Below are 16,995 nucleotides of genomic sequence, written 5' to 3' on the forward strand. Positions count from 1 at the left end.
TTTATAATTAAGTCTACAAAGAAGAGGATAAGTCATAAGCCCAAGAAATATAGTGTCAAATAAACATAATCAACCTATATCTAAAAATTATGAAATTGACACGGTTACTCATTTCACTAGGTTATATATATATATATATATATATATTCCTTATTGAAATTTCAATTCATAAAATATCAAATCATTATTATTTTTAATATTTATTTAGAAATAGAATAATTAATAAATTATATAAAAGAAAATAATTATAAAATTAATTCAACAAAATTGTAAAAATAATATATATATATATATATATATATATATATATATATATATATATATATATTTCTTCGGGGGCTGCTATTTGTGAGGACAAGGGACGAGGGAGAATGGCGATGGTGACGGCTAGGGTTTGCGCAGGCAGGGCTCGTTCTGCAGCCGCATCGGCCCCCAAGCCAGGATCAGAAACTGGAAGCGGTCCAGGGTATGGATCAACAGTAATCATTGCTGAGAAGCCGTCTGCGCCCTCAGAGAAACGGTTAACCTTGCCTCAGATATGCCCAGTTCAGTGCGGCCGCGTACCTGCAGGGTTTTCGATCACATGGAAACTAAAGATATCGGATCGGGAGCGAAATACAAGACTCCAACAGGACTGTGAGGCGAGGGCTTCAACAGAAACACACCGTTCTACGTGGATCCGCGAGGAGGGAGCTCACTGGCGAGAAATCAAAGGCCCAAACTGTCGTCGGGCTGTATGGCGTTTAGGGGTCAGGGCTCGTCAAACCCAGATCAGATGGGAAAACGGCAGGAGGGGACTGCATGTTGCAGATCCGCGCTCCCCTTCATCGCATGGACCCAACCTTGATAATTTTGGCTTGGATCTACACGATCTAGCCTTTATCCGAGCACAGATTGACCCCAGGCAGCAGATCGAAGGCACAAATCATAGATCGAGCGTTTTGTTGACAGATCTAGACAGGCACAAGGAAAAACGAATCAAAACAGAGCCAGATCTGGAACTTTGCCTTCAGCCAGAGCAGGTAACAAATTCTTGTTTTCAGATTTTGATTAACCCCCCTCAGGGGAAAACTCGCCTAGTTTGGGTTCATGCAGGAGACACCCCTTTGCAGTTGAAACAAAAAATATGGGCTGAACTGGGTTACCCAGTCCAGATCCAACATCTGGTCAGTGGTAGGCGGTCCCTCCAGGAGGGTAGATCGCTGGAAAGTTATGAGATTGGGCCAGGATCAACCATTACGTTAAACTTCAGATTGAGAGGAGGGGCTCTGCCTCAGGGACAGACAAGCTCCTCAGGGGCAGATAAGGGGAAAAAAACAGCAGCCCAGCACCAACCCAAGGGAGGGTTATCCTACAAAAACATCTTGCAGGGCAGCAGGAATTCAGGGCCCGCCCCAGACCAAGGTGGACACATACCCAGGCCATACATAGTAGACCAGTCAGAGCAAACTCCAGCTTTAAACTTAGATTCGTCAGGGATCGACGACTTCGTAAAGTCCTATGAAACACAAGCATTAATTTGCCGTTTCAACAGTTTCTGGCCTAAACCCATGGATTTATTCCACTGGATCTTCACCAGCTGGACCATGGAATGTGATATTCACCTCTGCTCAAAGGGTTTCTTCATAGTAAGATTTACATCCAAGGAAGTCAGAGATACAGTCATCAGTGCTGGGCCATGGTTCTGGGGAACATCGGGGCTGTTTATGACCCCATGGTTTCCAGATTTTGATCCAAATAAAACGACTATAACCAAAATGCCAGTGTGGGTTAGACTATACAATCTTCCACTGCACTTTTGGAATGAACGAGTGTTGGAAGGCATTGGGAACAGCATAGGGAAATATATCAAAACAGATCTAGAAAGGATCGATGAAAGGATCTACACTTTCGCACGTATCTGTGTGGAAGTAGATTTAAGTAAAGGGCTGCCGGACAATATAAGGCTGATCTACAAACAACAGAACTGGTTACAGGTACTAGACTATGAAAACACCGCTTTCAGATGTAGGCTCTGTAGGCAGACAGGACACTTACAAAGATCATGTCCAGAAGTTAAGAATAAAAAGAAGCAGAAAGGGAAGCAGAAAAAAGGATGGCAATATACACACTCAGATTCAGAGGACGAAGAATCAGAAGCAGCAGAGGAAGAGACCCCAGCAGAAAAGACCGAGGTACCTCAAGAAATGGAGAATCAGAAGGAAATCCCATCAGACAACAAGGCAGAGAAGTCGAGCATGGATTTGAGCACGGGAGGCATCAAACGGCACCACCACTCAGATACTTCAGATTCAGACAAAGAAACTGGCCCACAGATTGCAGAAACACAATTAGTCATTGCTTCGATCGAGCCCACTCCAGGAGAGTGGCGTAAGGTCGAAAAGAAAAAGGGGAGAAAAACTTGAAGCGTGAGTTCTACTCACTACCGGAATTCAGTGTTTTGCCCCTTTTCTCTCTTTCCTTCTTTTCTTTCTTCTTATTCTTTGTGCACGTTAGTCCTCTAACGTTGCGTGGGGTGCGAAAGCACTCGAGCCCTTGTGGCAGCTTACGGAATGCTTCACTGCATTTGCTAGTGTAACTTTTCATTATCTTTTTTAATAAAAAGTTACCGTTTTTTTCCTTGGAAAAAAAAAGATATATATTTCTTCATAAAAATTACCAATTCAAATCTATATATTTTTATATATATTTTAAGATTTTTAACTATATACAATCTTTATACCGTTCATAACATTATTACTTAATTATCTTAAGTATTCATATCTTTATTCTCATTTTGAACTTCAATATTTTCTCATTTCTTTGTATTTTGATGTGGATACTTTTTTTTTATGTATTTATAACGCACAATTCACTAAATTTTAAATTATACAATGAATAGCAAATCATTTAAATCACTATTTTGCATTTACATATTCATTTTTAAAAGTTGACATGAATGTAAAGTAAATATATAAAAATTATTTAATTAAAAATTATTGTAAAAATTATTTAATTATTGAATGGAGTTCGGATTTTCCACAGTGTTCATGTTTTTTAGTCGACGTTTCGAGTCTGAAACTAGACTCATCATCAGGACAAAATGTGAGGAGAAAAGAAGGAGATGTAAGGTATAAATATGAAAAACCTAGGTTGTGAAGACCAATGGCCGACTCTTTACCTCATTGATGATTTAATTTATTATTATCTTTTAAGTTTTTTGATTTTATAATTAATTATTTAATAACTCCTTGTAATTATTTTTAATTTTTATATTAATATTACAATTTTATATTTGGTTTTATTTTATCATTATGCTTCATAATTAAATTTATGCTTTATTAATTATGGTGTATGCTTGTTGATATTTTTGATGCTATTTTTTAATTGATTAAAATGAGATTTTATTATCCTTGTTATGTAAGTTTATTAATTATGTCTTCTTATAAATTAATTTATTTGTTATTAAAAACTCTTTTTGTAATTCTTAGATTATTTAGTATTATTCTTATTAGTATTTTAATATTAAATGCTTTTTTTTGTTTATATTTATTATTTTTTTGTTAATGTTATTCTAGTTCTATGTTATTGTTTTGCTCCTATCATCTATATTATTATTAAAGGTATTTACTATGGTATTAGCTAAAGTTCTTCTATATATACCTATTGTTATCTACTCTAATTTATATTTATTATGATATTTATTAATGCTCTACTATGTATACTTATTAATATATTTATTATTTATAGATGTTTTGTTTATTGATAGTTGCTAATCTATATTATTATATATGTTATTTACTAAGATATTTATTAATGTTCTTCTATACATGCTTATTATATCTATTATAGTTTATAATTGTTTTTATATTTGATGAGGTTAATGTTAGCCTTATTATTTAATTAATATTAATGTTATTAATGTTTCTATTATTTGCATCCATTAATGCTTTTTATACCCTTTATTAGATGATTAATTTTAATTATATTATAGTAAATTTTTTAGGTTTCAACTTGTCTCGGATTCTCAAGAGCATTAGGTTAATATTATTATTATGAAGGCCGGTTAGGAATTTCTAACATTGTTATTAAGATTATTAGCGGGGGTTAGCACGGGGTTCCAATTTTTGCTAATTTCCATGCCACCATCCCTATTAAGGTTTTTAGGATGTTTAATGATTTCAATGGCTTCCCTAACTTTACGCTTGAATTGGTGTTCTACATTAGCAATGACTTTGGTGTCTTTTTTCTATAATAGTTTTAATTTTAAACATTTTAAATAATAGTATTTGTATTAAGAAGTTGCGAACATTTTAGAGATTATAATCGAGAAATTATATAGTAATATGTTTAAATTTATTATTTAAAAAACCATTTATTTAAGTTGAGGAGAGTATGCATTTTTTTTTTAGAGTTAGGAGGTTTTCATTTAATGAGAATTAATAATTAAAATAATAATTTAATTATTCTAGTTTTATTAATAATAATAATTAAAAAGATATGATTTAGTATTCTATCGTGAATAATTTGTTTTTATTCTATTATGAATAATTTGTTTTTATCAATGATGTTATTTAGGATTCTATTATGAATAATAAGTTATAAATAACTTTTTTTACTAATAAAATTATTTAATCATCTCAATAATTAATATCTATTATTATTATTAACTTAGAAATTTTAATATTATTATTTTCTTTCGATTGAATTAGTATAATAGAATGAAATCATTTTAGACTTGACTTATAGAACTATTGTTATAACAATTTTAATTATTTTTTTATTGAAAATAAATTTTTAATATATAAAGTTGATATCGCTTTAAAACTTATAAGAAAAATATTTTATAAGTAAATCTAGGTTATAATGTTGTAAGGATGAAAATAAATTATAAATATGAGTAAGAAAAATTATTTTATTATTATTATTATTATTATTATTATTATTATTATGGTGAAAGGCACTCTCTAGTCCCACTATGGTGGAAATCATTATAATGTAATGTAATGTAAACATTTTGACAAAGTAAAAATAAAGTAAAATATAAAATTAAGAATTAAGAATTATAATTATAACTAATTATAAATTAATAATTAAACCAGGTTCTATGTATCTTAAATATGAATCTCAAGGGATTTTAAGTTCATCCAAGTTTACTTCATTAACAATAAATTAATGAGTAAGAAACGTTTTACCTATTTAAACTTATTTAACAACATTGATTTTGATATTGTGTCCAAAATGTATTATTAATCATTTTAAAGACCAAAATTGACAATAGACTAGAGTACAAATAAAAATGTATAATATGATTATTTTTCAAATATAAGAGAAAGAGCAAAAACTAACCAAACTAATTATTGAAGGTTTCATTATTAATTTATGAAGTGTTTGAACATATTCTATTTAAAATATTAATATCAATATCAATATTTATATTATGTAATAACATAAAGTTATGAACATTTGACTCAATAGTAATATATTCATTTCTTAATTTTGTTACTGTTATTAACCATTTTAATTATTGATATTAACTAAATATATAAATATTAGGTATGTTATTATTATAGAGATCTTAATTATCAACTCTAATTAATTTTTCTGTGTTGTGTGTTGACTATAAGTTATTATATTAGTACAATATACCATTTTAAAGTATGAAAGAGAAAATAATAATATGTATTAATAGAACTTTTAACAGAGAAAAAACACATTCATGAATCATTTCCATTAATCTCATTGTGTTTGCTCAAGCATATCAAATATAGTGTCTACACTACATTTATTTATCTTGGCCTTTTGGAAATGTTCTTTCTTTCACATCCATGCCTAAAATATGATATTAATTGGAATAGATTCAAGATATGTGTGATTGGGATATATTATCAAATATTGTTCTAATATTTTTCATTATATTTCCTTGAAATAGGCTTCTGTCATTTTACCTTTACATGATTAATCTCGCTTTCATCATTCCTACAAAATATTTGAGGTGGATCTCTCCATCCAAATCATATTCCCTTCATCACCATTTCCTAATATTACTAGTAGCATCTTTCCTTTCTCAAAATCAATCATAGGATTGAACATTAGCTTTGGCTTGATGCACATGGGTTGGTTTATTTGTCACATTATCAAAATCCTAGTCCATAATACTTAAGATTACATGGAGGACATTACAATGAGCATCAACAATTTAACTCATCTTGTGTAGGAATTTACAGGGTAAGTTCCACAGAAAGAATACCAAAAGGACACCGCTCACAACCAGATCTCAAATCAATACACCAGTATTTTTTACGTGGTTAAAACCCTCAAAGTGCAAGGAGGGAAACAGTCCACGGCCTGTCCCAACGTGGGTACTACAGGCAATTTATTAATCAAAGAATGAAAATTTACATAAGCTTCTCTCATGCACCGATTACCCGAACAATGAACCTCCATGCGCTTTAAATAGAACTCATGGACCAATCGGGTGTCAAGCCACGGATCAAGTGTCGGTAATACCGAGGTGAGAGTGAACCGTCAGATCACTACATATCGTGACCGTCGGATTGTAAGTTACAAAATGTACAACGGTAAAGAAACACACTTTACCTAACTCTAACCTAACTCTATACTAGACCAAGTTGAACTTAACTATATCCTATGTGTCGAAATATCCTAACATCCCCCCTTAAGAACAACTTGGGATAGGATTGAAGGATTTACAAATATGACACAATAGGAGAAGGAAGGAGGCACTAGAGCCTATCCCCCCTTAGTGACAACTTCCTGAACTCCAAGCATATATCGAAGTTTAGTGAACTTCGCCTCTGTGAGAGCCTTTGTGAAGATGTCTGCAACCTGATCATCTGTTGGACAATATTGCACTTCAAGAACATGGTCATGAATGAGCTTTCTGATGAAGTGCATGTGTAGTTCAATGTGTTTGCTGCGTTGATGCTGGACTGGATCTTTGCATAGCTGAATGGCACTTTGATTATCACACCAAAGTGTGGTTGGATGCTGCTGCTCAAAGCCAAACTCTGATAGGATCTGACGAAGCCACAAGGCTTCCTTACTAGCTTCCACGGCACCACGATACTCTGCTTCTGCTGACGAAAGAGAAATGGCAACCTGTTTCTTACAAGCCCATGTAATAGGTCCTGAACCAAGAGTGAAGACATAACCGGCAGTAGACTTCCGATCATCAGGATCACCAGCCCAATCAGAATCAGTGAAACCAACTAACAGAGGAGCTGCTTTGGCACTGTAATGAATCCCAAACTGTACTGTACCTCGAACATAACGAAGTATTCTTTTAGCTGCTTTCCAATGACTTTCACGGGGGTTTTGCATAAAACGAGCAACAAGGCCAACAGCAAAGGAAAGATCAGGACGAGTATGGGTTAAATACAAGAGTTTTCCGACAAGTTGACGGTATAAGGTAGCATCAACTTCAGGAGAAGTACAAGAGACTGAAAGTTTGACTCCAGACTGAAAGGGAGAAGGGGCTGGCTTACAGTCTTCCATGTGAAAATGACGAAGAATATCACAAGCATACTTGGACTGGGAAAGGAAAATACCCTCTTGGGATTGCAAGACTTGAAGACCGAGAAAATAGTGTAAATGTCCTAAGTCTGTCATTTCAAATTTCTTTTTAAGGCTGGACTTCACATGGTTTATAAGGTTGGGATCACTACCAGTAAGAATAAGATCATCAACATAAAGAACAAGGATGATAAGAGAGTTGCCCACTTTCTTGGTGTAGACAGTATTGTCAGAATGACACCTAGAAAAGCCAGATTCTAAAAGAAAGCTATCCATTTTGGCATACCAAGCCCGAGGAGCTTGCTTGAGGCCATAAAGGGATTTCTTAAGTCGACAAACAAGGCTGGAGTCTGTTTGTATGAAGCCAATGGGTTGTTCCATATAGATTTCTTCCTGCAAGTCCCCATGCAAGAAGGCAGATTTAACATCCATCTGATGGACTTCCCATTTTAAAGAGGCAGCAAGGGAAAGAACAAGGCGGATAGAGTTCATTTTGGCAACAGGGGAGAAGGTTTCAGTGTAGTCAATGCCTTCAACCTGTGAAAAGCCCTTAGCAATGAGACGAGCTTTATGTTTATCAACTTTCCCATCTGGTCCATACTTGGTTCTGTAAACCCATTTACATCTAACAAGTTTGCGTCCCTTTGGTAGAGGAACAAGATCCCATGTATCATTTGTCATTAATGAATGATATTCTTCATTCATAGCTGCTTCCCAATGTGGATGGCCTGAAGCTTCTGCAAAAGTGTCAGGATCATGATTTACTGGAGCTTGAGCCAGTAAAGAAGAGGCTCTTTCAAACTGAGAACGTGTACGTCGCTGATCTGTAGGATCACCGGCAAGATCACCTGCTTCATCCCGAGTAGCACGGACCCATCTTGGAAGTTGAGGATCCTGAGAAGGTGGGGGAGGATTATCATCCTCGCTTTCATCATCTGAAGAAGAAATGTTTTCAAAAGTAGAAGAGATAGGAAGAGGTGGCACATCCGCCGGACTAGGCTCGCAGGCCGATTTATTTTCATCAAATTTTACATCTCTTCTAATGATAACATTTTTGGACTTAAATGGAATAAGTCTATTACCTTTTACATCTTCAGAATATCCAACAAAAGTACATTTCTCACTCTTAGGTTCTAAAGCTTTATGCTTTTCATCTGGAATATGGGCCCATGCTTCACTTCCAAACACACGAAAGTGACTTACATCTGGTTTAATGGAACTCCAAGCTTCTTCTGGAGTGATATTCTCTAGAACCTTAGTAGGAGTGCGATTGATTATATAATTTGCACAATTAATTGCTTCGGCCCAAAAACTAAGACTGAGTCCTTTAGATTGCAGCATACAATTAGCCATTTCCTTTAAGGTGCGATTTTTCCTTTCAGCTACACCATTTTGTTGTGGAGTGTATGGAACAGTATGTTGCATTTGAATTCCATTTTCGGTGCAAAAGTTGATGAATGCGTTTTTAACATATTCTCCACCATTATCAGTTCTTAGCTTAAGAATTTGATGTCCAGATTGTTTTTCAACAAAGGCTTTGAAGGCCAAAAAAGTGTTAAATACTTCGCTCTTGAGTTTTAAGAAGTATACCCAAGTGCGTCTGGAGAAATCATCAATGAAAGTTAAGAAGTACTTGCAGCCAGAGAATGAAGCAACAGGAAGAGGACCACATAAATCACTGTGCAAAAGCTGTAAAGGGGTTGAGGCGTGCCAAGAGGCACGTTTGTCAAAACTGTCCCGATGATGTTTTCCGAGTACACATCCGGAACAAACACCATCTCTGCAAGATACCATAGGAAGACCTGTCACCATATTTTCTTTACATAGATGCTGAAAGGAGCGATAGTTTAAGTGACCAAATCGCTCATGCCAAAGTTTGCTCACTTCATCATTATGAGCAACAAATACTGAGGGAAGATTGGATGACCCAAAGTTGTGAAACTTATACAACCTTTTGGAATCATCAGCAAGACCAGTAGCTAGAATCTGTTTAGGATCTTTTAGATCCTTGATTACAACATCATGAGGTGAAAATTCAACAATTTTACCTTCACCTGAATGAGTTATCTGATAGACAGATAGAAGGTTGCAGGATAAGGTTGGAACACATAATACATCATTAAACTGACCATTGTCTAGATGAACAGTTCCAGTCCCTACAACATTAAGAGATCTATCATCACCAATATATATATTTTTGGTGTTACAATCATTTAAAGAAGAAAACATGGCTTGGTTTTTGGCCATGTGACAAGAGGCTCCAGAATCAATGAGCCACTCATGAGAATGAGAAGAAGAAGAAGATACATTTAATGCATAACCAGACTGAGATGATTGACAATGACATGCAGAAAGTGCCATTCCGGAAGTTGAAGTTGAAGTAGGCTCCACATGGATGTTATGTTTCTTCATTGCGGCTTCCAAGGCTTCCATCTTCTTAAAGCATTTAGATTCTAAGTGGCCATCTCAATTACAAAAATTACAATGTCTATCAGTCTTCTTCCATTTGTTTTTATTGGTCTTATCATTTTGCTGAAATGATCTTTCATTTTGAGGCTGAGATGGTTTAGGACCATTCTTTTGAGGATATGACTTCTTAGGATTCTTTGAATTTGGTTGCTGCTGGGCGGCTAACGCTTTCGTGGAAGAGTTTCCAAGATTAAGAAGACCAAGGTGTAAGAGTTTTTCTTGTTCTCTTATTAAGGAATCACAAAAGGAGTCAAAGGAAGGGGCCTTGTAGTCTTGTCCTTGACAAATGAAAGCTTCCCTTGTAGAATGGAAAGTGGAAACAAATACAGAGTAGGCTGGTCCCAACTTAGTAAGGATGGAATAAATAAGGTTACCATCTTCTTTCTTAACTTTAACACCTTCCAAGAGATATCTAAGGGTCTTGAATTTGGACAAGAAATCTTCAATGCAAGAAAAATTATTAGGATCCAAAGTAAGCAGCTCATTTTCAAGTTGATGGGCTCTAATTTCATTTTTAATCCCAAAAATTTTAGCAAGTTTTTCTAATGCTTCATGAGGAGTCTCAAGTCCTGCAATGTGGAATCTAAGATCAGGAGAAATAGACATCCCTATCAAACCATGTGCTTGATCTTGTCTATTTTCCCATTTTGCCGCCTTGTCTTCATCTTTTGGTTTCTTCTCTTGGTTTGTGGCTATTCTGAAGAGACCTTTACTTCTAAGTAAATCTTCCATGTATTCTACCCATTGGAAGTAGTTAGTGCTGTCAAGAATGACTTGGCATGGACTTTCCATTTTAAAAAAAAACTGAAGCTGAAGATGTTGAAAGTAAGTGTTCCAACAGATATATCTCGAAAAAATAGGCGGTTTTAAAAAAAACGGCTCTGAAAAAGGCTTCCGGATGAAGAAGTTATTGGGGGGGGGCCTTGGTTTGCGTGCTTGCCTTGAGAAAGCTCTTTTTCCCTACAAAACACAAAACACAAAACCCAACACGAATATGCAAAGAAAAACGAACCTTGCGGCTCGAAGTTAGCTTTAGCCAAAAAACTAGAAATTTAAAAAAAAAAATCTCAAAGTTAGCTTTAGCCGAAAATCTAAATATTTTTCTCAATGTTTCTGATTTTCCGAGATCACACTAAGGTGCAGGGAAAAGAGCATACGCATGAGAAAAATCCTTCCTTTCTGTTTCTGATTTGCCCAGATCGCACAGAGTCGCAGGGCAAAGAGCATACGCAGAAATGAAAGGTATAGATCCGGTTAAAAAAAAGGCTAAATAAACTGAGACCGAAATAAGCAGAGAGAAAATAACAGTAAACTGCAAAAGAAACACTATATACCTCCCGATCTGAAAAATGACGCAGCTAGGGCTACCGGAAACCTTTTCGCGTGAAACGAAAGGGGTTCCTCACTGGAACAGATGCTCCGAACGCAACAGAGCAGTCCTCTCGGCCCGAAAGCAGTCAGAAACAGCAGATCTAGGAAACGACAGCCGCATGCAGTTCTACCGGCTTCAGATTTGGATCACCAACGGACGCGACCCTCAAATAGCTCTGATACCATGTAGGAATTTACAGGGTAAGTTCCACAGAAAGAATACCAAAAGGACATCGCTCACAACCAGATCTCAAATCAATACACCAGTATTTTTGACGTGGTTAAAACCCTCAGAGTGCAAGGAGGGAAACAGTCCACGGCCTGTCCCAACGTGGGTACTACAGGCAATTTATTAATCAAAGAATGAAAATTTACATAAGCTTCTCTCATGCACCGATTACCCGAACAATGACCCTCCATGCGCTTTAAATAGAACTCATGGACCAATCGGGTGTCAAGCCACGGATCAAGTGTCGGTAATACCGAGGTGAGAGTGAACCGTCGGATCACTACATATCGTGACCGTCGGATTGTAAGTTACAAAATGTACAACGGTAAAGAAACACACTTTACCTAACTCTAACCTAACTCTATACTAGACCAAGTTGAACTTAACTATATCCTATGTGTCGGAATATCCTAACATCTTGCACCATAATTGTTTACAGTATGAATCACTTCCATCCACTACTATATCATCATTGTAGATTTCATCTAATGTATCGAGAAATCTTTCTCAATACTCTTCTTAATTTTTCATTTCTTCTATATTAAGTAGTGAATCTTCATTGTTGATAGTGTCATTCCACATTTTTATGTATGTGTGAGGCTCAATACTAAGACCCCAAAACTTGGGTTGTAACTAATTCATCCATCTAACACGATGTTAGTTGAATGAAAAGTTTGTTTTATTTCGTAGCATTTTGACGTCTATATGATTAATTTTTGTTATAGATTTTCTTTATTTCAAAAGAAAAATGTACATTGTTCCTAAGTAGCCTATACAAAGGTAACTTAACAATATATAAAAAAGAAGTTGCAGTAAGATAATTAAATAACAAGGCGGCATAATTGTTAATCAAATTTATGAGAGTGAAGTTGGAAATGAACTAAGAGATGCCTCTTACCTTGAGCTAAGTTGACGGTGAGATTCGTAAATGTCATACCTTGTGTTTCATTTGAACTATACAACTGAATTTTCTACCCAACCAACTAGTAATAGCCTACCTAGCTTTCTAACCCCAAGAAAGCTGCATAGGTTCCCTAGCCCTCCATGCCCAAGCACAAAACCATGTCTCTTTCACTTACTCCATTGTCCCCAAGTTAAAGAGCCTCAAGTGGTTAAATCATTCATCTGACTACATTCCACCATATAACAATTACATAATAAAATTATGCATTCTCAAAGGATGAAAGGACAAAAAAGAAACATGCATGTAGGCCTACCAAGAACCCCAGAAAGAAGCAACCAAAAACCAAAAACCAGAACAACCCCAAAAGGGTGCATAAAAATATAACCCAGAAATCCCTAGCAAAAATCTTGGCCAAGGAACTAACCAAAAGTTGGGCACAAGTTTCCTAGTATGCCCTAACAAGCAAGCCTAGATCATAATAAAGTGAGAGAGAAAAAAAATATCAAGTATCCAATCTCTAGAAATTTTCATGTCAAAATCACTAATAATCTTCCATGCATTATATCTCTTGGCTTGTAAACACTTTTTTGCACATGCATAAATTAGATTGAAAGTCATATCTATAACTAATCTTTTACGTTTACCTGCATCATCAAATACTTAACTATGACTATTTAACATATGCAATACCTTAATCGTTATATGCAAAACCACACTTTTAATGCATTTAATCCAAATGCAAAAACCATGGGAATCAATTTGCACAACCATGGTATTATTTCCCAATTGTTCTTCTTGTTGCAAAACCATGGCTAACAATCTACTTGTTCTTTTAAATACAAAACCATCAATATAAGTGCATATCTATTTTCCCATATCATAAATATATTAAATAAATGCACACAATTATAAATCTATGTCTATTTATCCACCTTTCACTTGCATAAATGTATAAAAATTATAAAAACATTCTTACTCATCCTCATTTCACATGCATAAAGATTAAGATTATAAGAACATGCCTACTCATACTCATTTTTGCATAAATTCATCCTCATTTCACATGAATTAGAATAAATACATAAAGATGAATTCATCCTCATTTCACATGAATTAAAATAAATAAATAAAAATTATAAATTTATGCCTACTCAGTTAATATGCATTAAAATAAATGAAACGATTACATTGTACCTTGAAGGATAAGAACAAGGCAATCTTTTCAAAGGAAATCACTATAATAAATTCCATCTCTCTGCAAAAGATAAAGATAATCTTTTGAAAAGAAATTATCATGTTAAATTTTAGCTTTGTATAATAAGGATAATATTTCATAAAAATATGTCTCAGAGTGAATTATGTCTATTCGAGAATTGCAAATCAACATTTCCAAATTATTGCACTCTATTTTCTAAATATATTGACATTTTATCTAACCAATTATGAAATATTAGCAAACTCTACAATCAAATTAACTTCAATTTACGATGGTAGAGAAATTTTTCCACTGTATTGATTAATATCTCTACCCAACCCCTACTAGACAGGACAGAAAACAACATTCATGTTGCAAGGAGATTCCACATAAAAGACAAATGAAGGAAAGATTAAAGTCAGATCATTAATATGAGGAAAGAATAAAATTTAGTAGTAATAAAGCAAGGGTGTGGAAGAATACACTTGGAGACAAAAGGATTGTTGATGGAGGTGTTTACGATGTTAAACTTTTAGGATTCCATTCATTGCGCTGCACTCTTGAAAACCAACCACACAATTGGCACTCGCATTGCAATGCAACAACGTGTATCTCTGGATTGAAAACGCGTGTTATCTAGAGGACAGAAGGCAACATTTGTCACGTTACAAATCCGTTGTGGGTCGCACATTAAATTTATCAGAAGTCACATAAAATTGAATATTTCATGAGAAGCTTCTAGAGGCACCAACGCTGCATCCACGGACCCAGCGATATTTCTTAAGGCATCCCTAGATCATGTTAAGCACTAGTTATTTGAAAAAAAGTTAAATAATTTATCAATTAAACTTATGTAATCAAATATTTTTAATTAAATATTTATATTTAAAATTTAAACTCTATTTTTATTTAAAAATAAAATAAATGTCTTAATTTGTTTATATATTTAAAATTTAAATTTTTATTTAAAAATAAAATAAATGTCTTAATTTGTTTATATATTTAAAATTTAAATTTTTATTTAACAGAAAATGACTTCATTGAAATTTTTATTACTTTTGTCGTGGTAATGAAGATTAAGCGTTTGATATATTAAGAATTTTAGTTTTGTTAATGATTTGTTTTCCCCGGCTAGATTAAAGATTAATAAAGATGTAATTTATTTATAAAGGTAAATATTTTAACATTTTTATTTATATATTAATTGTTTTTTAAATTATATATAAATTTTAAAATTAAAATTAAAAAAAGATTGGTATGGATTGTCATCTCCATGAGAAGATTGGCATGGATTGTCATCTCCCAAATTCAAATGTGTGGCCTGGATTGATTTGTACATGATCAAATGGCTGATAATCTTTGATGGTTGATCCATGTGCTCTCTTGTTTTTAATGCCTGAATTGAAAATGTTGGTGTGTTTAATACTTGAATTTAAAGGGTTGGTGTCATGTATTGCATCCTCTAAACTAATTCCTGAATTGAATGTTGTCATTTATTGTCTTCAATCTTGAATTGAATGTTGTCATTTATTGTCTTCAATAGGTTGAATGGTTAAACACACATGTACATATGGCCGACACACATTTCACCTATTCTTGTGCAAGTATTACTAAAGAATGGGATGTGTTACTCTAGTGGAAATTTGTAGGTGACTGTTTGATGGGACAGGTGTACTCCTTAATAGAATTCAATGCAATATTTTGTAGTGCATTTTGACTTATTTGGTAATTTAGAGCTAGAGATATTTGGGACGTTATCTCTTGTCAACCTTTGATGTTAGGGTTTGGTATTTGACACTTGTTGGCCCAATCAATATGTAAGCCCGTTTTGGACTAAATTATATAATTTATCTAACTTAATATAAACTATTTATGTGCATATTATTGATAATTTATGAATATTTTTTTATGGATGTGTGGGACCAGTACTATAACTAGTATTGATCCCTACACAACAATAGAAGGCTCTTCACTATCTTGTCATTTTGAGTTTTTGTCCAACCCCTTTTAAACTTTATCGGGGTGGATGAATAATTAAGAGTGTACAAGTAAATAACTCTCTCAACTAACCATTCATGTGGTGAACATTAAAACAATTGAATAAAATTTATTTTAAAAAATACCAGTTAGATATCCTAATGCCAGTTTATATAAATAAATTATATAAATAAATATATCTATATATAGATAAATAGATATATATATATATATATATATATATATAATTTCAATCTTCCGAATTTCGGATATGCCCGTCATTTTGACATTTTATTAAATTATTTGGAGGTCAACTCTCACGTTACCATTAGATATTGCTCATTTTCTTATAGAATGCTACATAGAAATACTATATTGGAAACTAATATCATGGCAGTAGACATACGACCACTCTTCTCGCCCTCGAATAAATAATCTTCTTGAATGAACGTCGGCTCTCCGAAGAAAAGTAGCAACAGGTTTTGTGTGCATTTATCGAGATGAGTGAATTCATCCAAAACTACAGCTATGTCGTGATTTCTAGAGATGTGGTCGTCATCTTCTCGTTGTGGATGCAATTTTTGCCGAACCAAACGTTCATAGAAATGCATCCTGTGCTTTCCCACATATCAAGAATTGAGTATACTATGCACTAAACTATCGTCCTCACACATATCAAGAATTGAGGAGTATGAGCGTAAAACTATCACTGTGAAAGGATGAGATATTTGGTTTAAATTTTAAAATAACCGATGTTGTATTGCGTGTATATACATGCTACCTTGCACCTTAATATAAATATTTCATTTATTTGGCACCAATAAAAGTCAAATATTTTCTATTAAAGTATCGATTTAGAATAGGAAATGGTTTTTTCTTTCCTATATATATATACATGGATTTTCAAATTATTTTGTGGTTATCCATACATTCATTTTGGTGTTGGTGGTTATCATGCCTTAATGCAGTTAATTGCCCAATGCCATGAGAGTGTAGTGATTTTTCTCACTGGGGATTTAATAGTTTCAATTCTACAACTTGGGGTCATTCGCATTAGTACATATGGTAAATGGCAATAGGATGAGATTTAGATTAATTTTAATAATAGATAAAACTATTTATTTGGTTTATTCGGTGATATAATTTGGATTGAGATTGTGAATTTTTTAATATTTAAAATGGGTTTTGAATGTAGAAACAATTTATAATATATTTAGGTAATTTTATTATGTTTAAAAATATTTTCTTAAATAAAATTAATCAACAAAATATTTATTTCTAATTAATTTAGGCTTAAAATTTATTGACATTTAATTCATGATTAAAAAATAAAAA

Source organism: Pinus tabuliformis, chromosome 7, assembly GCF_031772625.1.
Source record: "Pinus tabuliformis cultivar Carrire ecotype Pingquan chromosome 7, CPIR1, whole genome shotgun sequence".
NCBI classification, from domain to species: Eukaryota; Viridiplantae; Streptophyta; class Pinopsida; order Pinales; family Pinaceae; genus Pinus; species Pinus tabuliformis.